At 36.8% G+C, this 14,935-nt stretch overlaps 1 pseudogene; it reads right to left on the bottom strand.

The window, feature by feature from the left end:
- Positions 1-13,185: 13,185 nt before the first annotated feature.
- Positions 13,186-14,420, bottom strand: LOC131822940 (3-hydroxyisobutyrate dehydrogenase, mitochondrial-like; annotated as a pseudogene).
- Between the last annotated feature and the right edge of the window lie 515 nt (positions 14,421-14,935).

Below are 14,935 nucleotides of genomic sequence, written 5' to 3'. Positions count from 1 at the left end.
CCATTGGAGGCATAGTTTGCAACAGGGCTGTGTCATCGTGTTTCATAAAGTTATTGGTAGGCCTTTAGGGAGGGTAAGTGTATAAACATTCACTTAGCAAGAGATGTATGGACAAGCTGTGAAAGTAATGACTAATTGACTGCCATTCGGGATTTATTTGGAAATCTTTTGACTCTAGCTCCACCTCACATAATGATGAATGACATCTCTTTCTCTAATAGAGGGAAACAGCAAGCCTGGGCCCAGAGCAGACACTCGGAAGTGTAACTAGAAGTCATAGTGTTTCAGTCTGTGGAAATGAGCAAATAGAAACAGAGTATGTAAGAATTCCCACTTACTTTTTCAGTAGAGAAATTAGTAAATTAGATATATAAAACACACTTGATTTTTTTGCAGGTTTAAAATGGCAAATCAAATCAAGGCATATACCATTGAAATTCAAATGTTCTAATTTCGGAGGCATTTATTATTGACTGAAGAAAGAAAGTGTAGTTTCTGTTTTCTGTGAGGTGCAGTTTATATTTTACTCATTCTGTCAGAATGTAGAATGGCCAAATGTCCACATTTTCTTGTTAATCTTCATGGTATTATCAAAAAGGAGCACAGGGGGCACCTAGTGGTTCAGTCGATTAAGCCACGGAATTTATGATTTTGGCTCAGACCATGATCTCAGAGAAGTAAGAGACTGAGCCCTGTCTAGGGCTCTGTGCTCAAAGGAGTTTGCTGGAGATTCTCTCTCTCCCTCTCCCTCTGTCCACCCCCTTGCTCATGGTCCCTTTCTCTCTTTCCCTCAAATAAGTAAATCAATCTCTCTCTCTCTCTCTTTTTTTTTTTAGAGGAGTGCATTTTACTACGATTCATTTTCTCAATAATCATACATATTTCACCCAGGAGTGAAGTCCTCCCTCTTATATCTGGGTTCCCTCTAATCTGTCAAATAAAGATAGAGTAGTTGAACAAAAGAGAAAAGGGGATTAAATAAGCATCTCTAAGATTAAATATAACAACTATTTCTTTAAATATAAAACTGTCTTTAAATATAAAACTATGTTCTTTAAATATAATTGTTTCTTTAACTATAAAACTATGTGTTTCTTTAAATATAAAACTATTACAAGGTACTAAACTTTTAGTTCAAATTTAAAATTATGAGTACACCACATATGTCAGGTAAAAATGAAAATGTTAGGAAGAATTTGAATGATAGCATGAAAAACCTGTAATGTACTCTATGGTCTTACTCCATCCATGGTGCTAGCCTCTTGAACTTACTTTGGATCCAAAGACATGAAAGAATGTAGTTTTTAAACCTCTGACTGTTTAGATACATCATCTTTGTTCCAAGACTAAAGAGATATAAATGGTAGAAAAGAAGGATATTGTGCTCCATCCTGACTTAAATATAAAATTGTAGTTTATAATCTACTTTCCACTCACTCCTTCAGTCTCATCAATTTAAAGAATTGAGTAGTACATTTCCCAGTATTCATATTTTAGAAAGTCTCCCAAATCATTCTCAGGCTAAATGTGGCTTTAGATATATCCCCCATTTGTTTCTGACCAACATTACATGAGCTTACTTAGTCACATTTGGGCAAGAATATAATTGGTGAGAATTGAATATTTCTGATCATAAATTTATTACTAATGTAAAGATAGGCTAAAGATGGTAGACTGTTATGAAATGTTATATGCTTTGACAAAGAAGTAATGATATAAACTAGAGAAAAATGAAAAGAAAGGGGAGAAAGAATAAGTTTATAATTGTCTATAAGTAAGAGAGGGCATAAGATATTTATGAGATGACATTGTGAATGGAAGTAATGTAAAGGTGGAGGAAAAGAAATAAATTTATTAATGTCAAAAACTATGTACACATGAATTTTATCTTACTTGCAAGCTAGCAACTTAGCATGCCACAGTTGCATAGAAGTTAGCAAGAGATAAGCAAGTTCAGATTGAGAGAAAAGGACAGGATTGTGGCACAGTAACAAAGGAGTTTCTCATTCCCTTTGATGTGAAAATGGGGTTCAGAATAAGAGTTAAGGAAGGATTTTTGAGGTATCTTTGGTACAAATAAATGGTTTTATTAATGCACAGGGATAGAACCCATGGGCAGAAAGAACTGCACTGAGGTCACAAGAAGGGGCTGATTATATGCTCTCAAATTGAGAAGGGTTAGGGATAGGTAAATTTAAAGAATTTAGTGCAAGGTTTCCAGGATGTTGAGGGCCGAGCTATTGTTAGGAAAAGGTTCTTTATTACTGTCTAGTAAAACCATAATCATGGGACTTTTTTCAAATGTATATCAGTGGGCCAAATGCTGGGAAGATGATTGCTAAGATATATCTTGCGGCAGCCGGCTGGGGGTAGGGGGAGTGGAGATAAAGGAATTTTCCAAAGGAATTTTTTTTTAAAGATTTTATTTATTTATTTGACAGACAGAGATCACAAGTAGGCAGAGAAGCAGGCAGAGAGAGAGGGGGGAGCAGGCTCTGTGGGGCTCAATCCCAGGACCCTGAGATTATGACCTGAGCCGAAGGCAGAGGCTTTAACCTACAGAGCCACCCAGGCACCGCTCCAAAGGAATTTTTATATGTTCAAGGAGTTTTATAGAATCCTGGAGGTTGGGATAAAGTTAAGCTAAGTTTGCCTTTTGCCCTTAGCAAAGTATTAACATCAAGGCATTTGAGACCTTAGAGGAAGTTCACTTGGCATGTCTCAAAGACATGCCAATGCGTTGTAGGTTGTAAGGAAATTTTCTTTTTTTCTTTTGTCTTTGTTTTCCACATCACCTTCACTTCCCTTGTCCTATATCCTGAGGGAGTGATGGGGACAGGTGGCTGATGTTCATACAGTAGGTTCATTGTCATAGGTGAGGAACCTAGAATTTAGGAAACCATAATCTTTTAATGTGTCCTGGTAGAAGACTTGACCAAACTTTGTCACAGATGGAGACATCATTTTTTTTTCTCCTAGTTGGAAATATGCTCACTTCCCCCACAATCTCAATCTTCCAAAACTGTTTGTAATACAGATGTCCTGAAAAGATGGTTGAGAACAAAAGCTTATACAGACATGCAGAATTACCATAAATAATTGTCTCCCAACAATTAGGAGAAAGGTGACAACCAGAAAAAAATTATAAAGTTTCTAGCCTACCAAGACAAAACAAACAAAATAAAACAAAAAAATCAATAAAAATAGACACGCATGTGAAAAAATTACATAAATATGACACAAAAAATATGAAATTAAATGATGGAAGATATGAGACTGAACATATAAGTTCTCCATGTAAATGGGATTGTTCTGTTTTTAAAAGACAAATATTTTCAGAATGGCTTACAAAGAAAAATTCATGTGTATGTTTCTAAGATGTATATACCTAAAAGAAAAGGATACTAAAATGAAGGAGAGACTAAAAGGTATACCACATGAATAGAATCCAAAGTGAAATCGGCTTTGGTATCTGAAAAAGGTGAAATTCATAGCAACAAAATCAAGACAAAAGATCCTTCATAATATATAGCACAGTTTCCATAATGAGGACATAACAATCATACATATCCATGAAACAAGCCCATTTTCAAAAAGCACCACTAGCAAAATTGACAAGAAATTAACAGAAGCACAATAAAAAGAGCTGACTTCAGCATACACTCATGGCCTAAGACAAGTCAAATTGTTAAACTCTAAATAATAATTTATAAACTTATAATATATAAATGGTATAATCAATAAGGTAAATTCTATGGATGCATAGTGCACTTTGCATTTAGATAACAATACTACTTATTTCAAATTCATATGGAGATTTCAAAGGAGGAAACGGGATAAGGATATAACAATTTTATTTAAGTATATTAATTAAAATATATTAAAACAAAATATTGAAGAACTAGTTCATAATGCAACTTTGTGACATATATTAATAAAGCCCTTCTTCCTTTTAAGCACTATTCAAGTCACTGCTGCGGACCCATTACTAAGTTCATTTATTTTCTATTATAATTTGTGTAAATTGTATATTCATGTATTGTTTCTCTGTTTTAATCCTCCATCAATATAACAATTGCATATAGTTTTGATTCAGTTGTCAGAACCAAGATAGTATTAACACACACACACACACACACACACACAGAGGCAGGAGAACAGCACCCATTTTCTTCATACAAAGCAGTCCAAACAAACAAACAAAAAAAACCAGATTGCCAAAGAGCTGCTTCCTATACTTTCATAATTGTAAATAACTTCAGAAAAATCAAGGACGTGAAATAAAAAGTAAAGGAAAAGTACTAAAGTGAGATTTTGGTTAAAACTGAAATAAATGGCAGAATAAATAAAGAAAAGGAAAGCGCTATTGATTGTGCATAAAAGAGAAAAATGAGAAGGTAATGAAAGTTGATTGTCGATTGCTCTGGTTCCTGTGTGTTGCCTTCTGTAATGCATCTGCATGTCTTTTTCTGCTTTTATGATTTTAATTTCATTTCTATGCAGTATTGCTGAAGCACAGGCTATATCAATATCAATGAACTATTAGAACGCCTCTTTTGAATTATATTTTTTTCAGCAAACCTTTTCTAAACAGGAACAAGATGAGTCTTCTGAATATTCCAAAAGAAATTTTAAGCAGTTACCAGGAAACAGTACTTGTTCAGACTTTCAAAATAAAGAACAAAGTATATTTTAACTGAATTAAATGAACATTTATTCAATTAGGATAATTTATAGGATCAGGAAGTAGCAAGGCTAAAAGCAATTGAAAGACATTCAGAAACCAGGCTATAGTCATAAAGATTTTATGTATTTGGAAAAGCAGAAAATAATTTGCCAGCTAATTTATTTATTAATGATTCTAAATTCTATTATAATTCCTAAATTATTAGAAAAATATATAACATCATAGCTGTATAAGTATCCAGTGACTTCTAATACATACATCACTGAAATAAAAATTCAAATCAACATGATCATATGAAGGAATAGATATTAAATTGAGAATAAATAAGAATGAGATTTATGTCACCTCTTTCTCAGTAGAATCTTAACTTTAATTTTTCATTTTAAATATCTCATAATGAAGGTTACACTCACTGATATAAGCATGTGTATCTTATACTTTTATTATTTTCTATATGGATATATATTGCTATATGGATATATTTTATCCAAAGGAAATATCAAAAATATTTAATTCTATACAATAGAAAATAACATCATATTCATTTTGAATTTGATTATGAAAAACACTGATATTGGTTGATCAGATTTTTATGTATGTGCCAAGTGTTACAGGTAGGATGATTCAAATTACATGGCTTACCTATTCCCTGCTGCTCATGTACTTTTCTGCTTCTCCTGTGTTCTTGGCTAAAGACCATTTACCATCCCTTGAAATATCATGGAGAAATAAAGTCAACTTACAGATAAGTTTATCTTATCATAGAAAAATCTTCACTGTATTTCCATTGGGGTACATTGTGCAAAAACATACGTTCTGGAGAAAGTAGATGGGTCATTCAGTGTGCAAAAGTAAATTCTGTATCTGTACATGTACTGGATTAGTTATGTATAGAAGCCTGCTTAGAAGTTTGTACATGTTTGTCAGTCCATTTCCACTGATTCATATCTTCTTTTACTTCCTTATTAAAAAAAAAAAGGCATCATATCTTAGTGAAAGTAGAAAACTGTAGGTTGCATACTCACAGAATTAAAACAATCAGAAAACTCCAGAAACCACTAGATTGGTCAACTGATCTGTAGGAGTTTAATTGTCCAAATGATCCAATATTTTTTCCCAGCAACCAATATAAAAGTGTCAAAATCATTGATATTTATTCACATGTCGGCTAGCAAGTGTGTTGATGCAATTTATAGCCTGATACTTCAGGATATCATGTGTGATTCCTTCATTTAAGTTTTCTTGTTTTGGTGTTTATTTAATTGGCTCCTTTTACCAGTAACTTATAGTAATGGACCCCAAATAATTACCATCATCTAGATATACCACACATATGGCTAAAAGAAAGTGAGCCCACATATGATAGAATTTGGCATAGTGTCATAAGAACAAAAATAATCAAACAAAATATCTATTAGTATTAATATATTTTAGTAAAATAATCAGATTTTATTAAGTGATAATGGACTTGTTCTATTTCTTTCTCTCTAGCCAAATCTTCTCTTTCTTATTCCCAAAATAAAAACTTAATACTCTCTCGAGGAGTCAAGATGGCAGAGAAGTAGCAGGCTGAGACTACATCAGCTAGCAGGAGATCAGCTAGATAGCTTATCTAAAGATTGCAAACACCTGCAAATCCATCAGCAGATCAAAGTGAAGAAGAACAGCAATTCTGGAAACAGAAAAACAACCACTTTCTGAAAGGTAGGACTGGCGGAGAAGTGAATCCAAAGCAACGGGAAGATAGACCCCCGGGGGGGGCAGCTCCCGGCAAGCGGCTGAGCAACGGGGCACAAAATCAGGACTTTTAAAAGTCTGTTCCGCTGAAGGACATCGCTCCATAAGCTAAACTGGGGCGAAGCCCACTCGGGGTCAGCGTGGCCTCAGGTCCCGCAGGGTCACAGAAGGATCAGGGGTGTCTGAGTGTCACAGAGCTTGTGGGTATTGGAAGGGGAAAGCCGGGTACAGAGACAGGGCCGACAGTAAGCTCGCAGCTCGGTGTTACCTTGAACCGGTTGCAGGCTCGGTGAGCTTGGAGCGTGGCCAGAGGTCAGGTGGATGGGAGGGTAACTGGGCGCTGTTCTCTGAGGGCGCACTGAGGAGTGGGACCCCGGGCTCTTGGCTACTCCGGGCCGGAGACCAGGAGGCCGCCATTTGTATTCCCGTCCTCCGGAACTCTACGGAAAGCGCTCAGGGAACAAAAGCTCCTGAAAGCAAACCCGAGCATATTACTCAGCCCAGACCCTGGTAAGGGCGGTGCAATTCCGCCTGGGGCAAAGACACTTGAGAATCACTACACCAGGCCCCGTCCCCAGAAGATCAACAAGAAATCCAACCAAGACCAAGTTCACCTACCAAGGAGTGCGGTTTCAATACCAAGGAGAGCAGCAGAATTCCAGAGGAGGAGAAAGCAAAGCACGGAATTCATGGCTTTCTCCCTGTAATTTTCATTTTTTTTCCCTGTGATTTTTTTTTAGTCTTGCAGTTAAATTTTTTCTTTTTCATTTTTTTTCTCTTCTTCTGCTAAAATTTTTTTTTAACTTTTACCCTTTCTTTTTTAACGTTTTTTAACTAGATTATCTAATATATATATTTTTTCCTTTTTATATTTTTCTTTATTCGTTTCTTTTTTTAAATTCTTTTCTTTTCTTTTTTTTTTTCCTTTCTTTCTTTTTGAACCGCTTTTTATCCCCTTTCTCCCCAATATTGTCCTGGGGTTGTTGCCACCCTTTTAGTATTTTACTTGCTCCTTCATATACTCTTATCTGGAAAAAATGACAAGGCGGAAAAATTCACCACAAAAAAAAGAACAAGAGTCAGTACCAAAGGCTAGGGACCTAATCAATACAGACATTGGTAATATGTCAGATCTAGAGTTCAGAATGACAATTCTCAAGGGTCTAGCTGGGCTAAAAAATGGCATGGAAGATATTAGAGAAACCCTCTCGGGAGATATAAAAGCCCTTTCTGGAGAAATAAAAGAACTAAAATCTAACCAAGTTGAAATCAAAAAGCTATTAATAGGTGCAATCAAAAATGGAGGATCTCACTGCTATGATAAATGCGGCAGAAGAAAGAATTAGCGATATAGAAGACCAAATGACAGAGAATAAAGAAGCTGAGCAAAAGAGGGACATCAGCTACTGGACCACGAGGGGAGAATTTGAGAGATAAGTGACACCATAATACGAGACATTAGAATAATTGGGATTCCAGAAGAAGAAGAAAGAGAGAGGGGAGCAGAAGGTATACTGGAGAGAATTATTGGGGAGAATTTCCCCAATATGGCAAAGGGAACGAGCATCAAAATTCAGGAGGTTCAGAGAACGCCCCTCAAAATCAATCAGAAGAGGCCCACACCCCATCACCTAATAGTAAAATTTACAAGTCTCAGTGACAAAGAGAAAATTCTGAAAGCAGCCCGGGAAAAGAAGTCTGTAACATACAATGGTAAAAATATTAGATTGGCAGCTGACTAATCCACAGAGACCTGGCAGGCCAGAAAGAGCTGGCATGATATTTTCAGAACACTAAACGAGAAAAACATGCAGCCAAGAATACTATATCCAGCGAGGCTATCATTGAAAATAGAAGGAGAGATGAAAAGCTTCCAGGACAAACAAAAACTGAAAGAATTTGCAAACACCAAACTAGCTCTACAGGAAATATTGAAAGGGGTCCTCTAAGCAGAAAGAGAGCCTACAAGTGGTAAATCAGTAAGGAACAGAGACAATATATAGTAACAGTCACCTTACAGGCAATGCAATGGCACGAAATTCATATTTCTCAATAGTTACCCTGAATGTTAATGGGCTAAATGCCCCTGTCAAAAGACACAGGGTATCAGAATGGATAAAAAACAAAATTCCATCTATATGTTGCCTCGAAGAAACTCATTTTAAGCCTGAAGATACCTCCAGACTTAAAGTGAGGGGTTAGAAAACAATTTACCATGCTAATGGACATCAGAAGAGAGCAGGAGTGGCAATCCTTATATTAGATCAATTAGATTTTAAGCCAAAGACTATAATAAGAGATGAGGAAGGACACTATATCATACTCAAAGGATCTGTCCAACAAGAAGATCTAACAATTTTAAATATCTATGCCCCCAACGTCAAAGCAGCCAACTATATAAACCAATTAATAACAAAATCAAAGAAACACATCAACAATAATACAATAAGAGTAGGGGACTTTAACACTCCCCTCACTGAAATGGACAGATCATCCAAGCAAAAGATCAGCAAGGAAATAAAGGCCTTTAACGACACACTGGACCAGATGGACATCACAGATATATTCAGAACATTTCATCCCAAAGCAACATTATACGCATTCTTCTCTAGTGCACATGGAATATTCTCCAGAATAGATCACATCCTCGGTCCTAAATCAGGACTCAACCGGTATCGAAGATTGGGATCATTCCCTGCATATTTTCAGACCACAATGCTCTGAAGCTAGAACTCAGCCACAAGAGGAAGTTTGGAAATAACCCAAATACATGGAGACTAAACAGCATCCTTCTAAAAAATGACTGGGTCAACCGGGAAATTAAAGAAGAATTGAATAAAATCATGGAAACAAATGATAATGAAAATACAACGGTTCAAAATCTGTGGGACACAACAAAGGCAGTCCTGAGAGGAAAATATATAGCGGTACAAGCCTTCCTCAAGAAACAAGAAAGGTCTCAGGTACACAACCTAACCCTACTCCTAAGGGAGCTGGAGAAAGACCAAGAAAGAAATCCTAAGCCCAGCAAGCAAAGAGAAATCATAAAGATCAGAGCAGAAATCAATGAAATAGAAACCAAAAAGACAATAGAGCAAATCAACGAAACTAGGAGCTGGTTCTTTGAAAGAATTAATAAAATTGATAAACCCCTGGCCCAACTTATCAAAAAGAAAAGAGAAAGGACCCAAATAAATAAAATCATGAATGAAAGAGGAGAGATCACAACTAACACCAAATAAATACAAACTATTATAAGAACATACTATGAGCAAATCTACGCCAACAAATTTGACAATCTGGAAGAAATGGATGCATTCCTAGAAACATATAAACTACCACAACTGAACCAGGAAGAAGTACAAAGTCTGAACAGAGATTGAAACAGTCATTAAAAATCTCCAAACAAACAAAAGCCCAGGGCCAGACGGCTTCCCGAGGGAATTCTACCACACATTTAAAGAAGAACCAATTCCTATTTTCCTGAAAATGTTCCAAAAAATAGCAATGGAAGGAAAATTTCCAAACGCATTTTATGAGGCCAGCATCACCTTGATCCCAAAACCAGACAAGGATTCCATCAAAAAAGAGAGCTATAGACCAATATCCTTGATGAACACAGATGCAAAAATTCTAACCAAAACACTAGCCAATAGGATTCAACAGTACATTAAAAGGATTATTCACCACGACCAAGTGGGATTTATTCCAGGGCTGCAAGGTTGGTTCAACATCCGCAAATCAGTCAATGTGATACAACACATCAATAAAAGAAAGAATAAGAACCATATGATACTCTCAATAGATGCTGAAAAAGCATTTGACAAAGTACAGCATCCCTTCCTGATCAAAACTCTTCAAAGTGTAGGGATAGAGGGCACATACCTCAATATCATCAAAGCCATCTATGAAAAACCCACCGCAAATATCATTCTCAATGGAGAAAAACTGAAAGCTTTTCTGCTACGTCAGGAACATGGCAGGGGTGTCCATTATCACCACTGCAATTCAACATAGTACTAGAAGTCCTAGCCTCAGAAATCAGACAACAAAAGGAAATTAAAGGCATCCAAATCGGCAAATAAAAAGTCAAATTATCACTCTTTGCAGATAATATGATACTGTATGTGGAAAACCCAAAAGACTCCACTCCAAAACTGCTAGAACTTGTACAGGAATTCAGTAAAGTGTCAGGATATAAAATCAATGCACAGAAATCAGTTGCATTTCTCTACACCAACAACAAGACAGAAGAAAGAGAAATTAAGGAGTCAATCCCATTTACAATTGCACCCAAAACCATAAGATACCTAGGAATAAACCTAACCAAAGAGACACAGAATCTATACTCAGAAAACTATGAAGTACTCATGAAAGAAATTGAGGAAGACACAAAGAAATGGAAAAATGTCCCATGCACATGGATTGGAAGAAAAAATATTGTGAAAATGTCTATGCTACCTAAAGCAATCTATACATTTAATGCAATTCCTATCAAAGTACCATCCAACTTTTTCAAAGAAATGGAAAAAATAATTCTAAAATTTATATGGAACCAGAAAAGCCCTTGAATAGCCAAAGGGATATTGAAAAAGAAAGCCAAAGTTGTTGGCATCACAATTCCGGACTTCAAGCTCTATTACAAAGCTGTCATCATCAAGACAGCATGGTACTGGCACAAAAACAGACACATAGATCAATGGAACAGAATAGAGAGCCCAGAAATAGACCCTCAACTCTACAGTCAACTAATCTTTGACAAAGCAGGAAAGAATATCCAATGGAAAAAAGACAGCATCTTCAATAAATAGTGTTGGCAAAATTGGACAGCCACATGCAGAAAAATGAAATTGGACCATTTCCTTACACCACACACAAAAATAGACTCAAAATGGATGAAGGACCTCAATGTGCGAAGGGAATCCATCAAAATCCTTGAGGAGAACACAGGCAGCAACCTCTTCGACCTCAGCCGCAGCAACATCTTCCTAGGAACAATGCCAAAGGCAAGGGAAGCAAGGGCAAAAATGAACTATTGGGATTTCATCAAGATCAAAAGCTTTTGCACAGCAAAGGAAACAGTTAACAAAATCAAAAGACAACTGACAGACTGGGAGAAGATATTTGCAAACGACATATCAGATAAAGGACTAGTGTCCAGAATCTATAAAGAAGTTAGCAAACTCAGCACCCAAAGAACAAATAATCCAATCAAGAAATGGGCAGAGGACATGAACAGACATTTCTGCAAAGAAGACATCCACATGGCCAACAGACACATGAAAAAGTGCTCCATATCACTCGGCATCAAGGAAATACAAATCAAAACCACAATGAGGTATCACCTCACGCCAGTCAGAATGGCTAAAATAAACAAGTCAGGAAATGACAGATGCTGGCGAGGATGCGGAGAAAGGGGAACCCTCCTACACTGTTGGTGGGAATGCAAGCTGGTGCAGCTACTCTGGAAAACAGCATGGAGGTTCCTCAAAATGTTGAAAATAGAACTGCCCTATGACCCAGCAATTGCACTACTGGTTATTTACCCTAAAGATACAAACGTAGTGATCCAAAGGGCCACGTGCACCCGAATGCTTATAGCAGCAATGTCCACAATAGCCAAACTATGGAAAGAACCTAGATGTCCATCAACAGATGAATGGATCCAGAAGATGTGGTATATATACACAATGGAATACTATGCAGCCATCAAAAGAAATGAAATCTTGCCATTTGCGACAACATGGATGGAACTAGAGCGTATCATGCTTAGCGAAATAAGTCAAGCAGAGAAAGACAACTATCATATGATCTCCCTGATATGAGGAAGTGGTGATGCAACATGGGGGCTTAAGTGGGTAGGAGAAGAATAAATGAAACAAGATGGGATTGGGAGGGAGGCAAACCATAAGTGACTCTTAATCTTACAAAACAAACTGAGAGTTGCTGGGGAGAGGGGGGTTGGGAGAAGGGGGGGTGCGTTTATGGACATTGGGGAGGGTATGTGCTTTGGTGAGTGCTGATTCACAGACCTGCACCCCTGGGGATAAAAATACATGTTTATAAATAATAAAAAATTTAAAAAAAACAAACTTAATACCCAAGCATTCAATATGATACAATAATAACTTAGTAGATTATGTGTAAATCTTAACCAAGTTCATACTATTTGAATTTAAGAACTATAATACATCCAGAAGAGGAAGCTGATTTTGTAGGTTTTACTCATAAATTATAGTATTAAAAGTCCTTATTTCAGAGTTAAAAATAAATGTAGATTTCTTATCATGCAGACAAGTTGTTCTAGATGGAAAAAAAATTCCCCAAAATTACATATATCAGATTCTTGTGAAATTTTCTGAGATATCTCACAATAGTTCATAAATAATAAAAATATACTAAGGATAATTTTTTTAGGCATGAAGTTGTATCAAAACATTCCATAACATTATCCCATGAAAGAATAACACTTGATATCTAAGGAAAGATGAAGAATTATCTCCAAATGTCATATTTTTCTTAGAAGAAAAATGTACTTTAGGGGGCACCTGGGTGGCTCATTGGTTAAAGTCTCTGCCTTCTGCTCAGGTCATGATCCCAGGGTCCTGAGATCGAGACCTACATCAGGCTTTCTGCTCAGTGGGGAGCCTGCTTCCTCCTCTATTTCTCCCTGCCTCTCTGCTTACTTGTGATCTCTGTCTGTCAAATACATAAATAAAATCTTAAAAAAAAAAAAAAAACAACTCAGATAAATAGGACACCTAGGTGGCTATAACAAGACTCCAAGATAGAGTTTGGTTTTCATCAGTGTCCACAGCAAAATGGTAGGTCAGAAGTTTTTCTACTAGGTCTTCTGACCTACCAAAGGGTAGGTCAGAAGTTCTTCTCCTCTCATAGAAACTGGAAAATTCAAGAAAGTCTTTCTTTGAGTAATCCTTTGCACACATCACCCTGTAGACCTGAGGGGCTTCACTTTCCAGAAGGACTGGTCTCTTTGCAAGAGGGGCAGAGACTTGTGGTAATCCTACATCCTTCGCCATGAGTATTGCTTCAAATCCACCCCAATATCCATTAGAGATTAGAGGATGGAACTCCATCACTCCCCCTGGTTGTGTCACTTGACCAACACCATCCTGAGCTCATATTTAGGATTTTAGCCAATAGCTGTGGGTCAAACCCTAACCTGATTCCAAGATTCATAGCTTCAGCATTTCCAATCATTCTAGTAGCTGACAGCATGTTGTTACAGATATTTGCAGTCAACTGGGTCCCTGCAGATACACGACATTGGAGCACATGCACCCCAGCAACACTTGGGCAGCTGCAAATTTATCTTTGACTCCTCCCACCATAAATGTGATCTTCCAGATGGAGCAGCTCCCACACCACCAGAAACAGGAGCATCCATGAAAACTACTCCCATTTTCTCAACTTCTTTGACCAATTCTTTTGAAACTTCAGGATCAATAGTACTGGAATCTATTAGTACTGAGCCTTTCTTCACTTTTTTAGAATTTCATTTTTTCTAGAATAACCTTCCGTTGCATTGATACTGGTAAGCAACATTGTAATAATTCTGTCAGTTTTTTTTGGCTATATCTGCTGAGGAATACACTACCTGTTCACATGCATCTCGAAATTCTTTGTAAACATCAGAGAACACATCATGAATGAATGGATAGCATGAGAGTTTTTGCAATTGGCTTCTCCATGTTGCCCTGTCAAATGAGTCCAGCTGGAATCTTAGAAGCCGGTGACCTAGAGCACACCACAGCAAGACTGGCCACTGCTGTGCACTACCAATGGCTCTAATACCAGTCTAGGGATATTTCCACAGGGTGGAGCCATAAAGACCCTGGCATGCTGTCCCAGCCCCACCTCCCTGTGGTGAACTCTCCACTCTTGGCTTGCCCACCTGCTGCTTACACAAGCTATTAAACATAATTTAATGGCAAAGCCTACTCACATCATCATGTTGATTAAATTCCAGAGCCATTTACAGTCTCAAAGTGCTATATCAATACATGATGCATAGTGATACATATTGATGCTATGCTACATGTATATAATAAAACAAAATATTTTATTATTATTTATGACTTTATTAGAGTGACTATTGTTCAATAGTCATCGTTTTGAAAGAGAATAAATTATGACTTATGAATTTATAAAATTTCAATTTATATTCCTCTTATCCCCTACTGTTTGCCTCCTGCATCTGCTGTGAACTTTTTCTAGTGTTGGGAGAGTTTCTTGGTAGCAACTTTGGGGATAGAGTATTATTTGATCATTTTAAACTATATTTTTAGAAGGAAATAAACTCTCTCTGGGTTTAAGATAATATAAAAAATCAAAATCAATAAAGAATATATTATTCTGGGATTGGTTTTGAAAGTTCTCATATAGATCAGGGGGTCAGAGCAGTGAATTGAGTCTCTTCTCCTTAATGGGTTTCCCCTTCTATTATTCAAAGTACTCAAAGAGAATTAATCCTTGTTGTGGAGAACATTA

The sequence above is a fragment of the Mustela lutreola genome, chromosome 1, assembly GCF_030435805.1.
Source record: "Mustela lutreola isolate mMusLut2 chromosome 1, mMusLut2.pri, whole genome shotgun sequence".
In the NCBI taxonomy this organism is placed as follows: Eukaryota; Metazoa; Chordata; class Mammalia; order Carnivora; family Mustelidae; genus Mustela; species Mustela lutreola.
This window is presented reverse-complemented; position numbering and strand designations above follow the sequence as displayed.